The following is a 398-nucleotide window of genomic DNA, read 5'->3' on the forward strand; positions in this document are numbered from 1 at the left end:
TTAATCACATCCAAATAATCACAAACACAAGCATAGTCAAATATAGCTTATAGGATATATATTATTCTTTATATCCATATTAATAACAACCATTTAAAAAGCTTTATGTTTATGATAACAAGGATAAAAATGAACTAAGACAATAAAAGGGGGAAAACTAAAACCAAAACGAAATTTTTGTAAAACTAAAATACAAATGATCTATATTTAATTATTTATACTAATAAAAATATGGACACCAAAAATACTACTAAAAATACTTAAACCTATTTATTTTTGAAAAATTTTGCTGGTAAATAGTAGAATTAAATAGAAAGTACAATATTTTTTAAATAAATTTTGATTTTAAATTGAATTGAATTGGGTCATGAACGTACACTAAATATGTTTTTGCACAA

This window comes from Arachis ipaensis, chromosome B05 (genome assembly GCF_000816755.2).
Source record: "Arachis ipaensis cultivar K30076 chromosome B05, Araip1.1, whole genome shotgun sequence".
Lineage (NCBI taxonomy): Eukaryota > Viridiplantae > Streptophyta > Magnoliopsida > Fabales > Fabaceae > Arachis > Arachis ipaensis.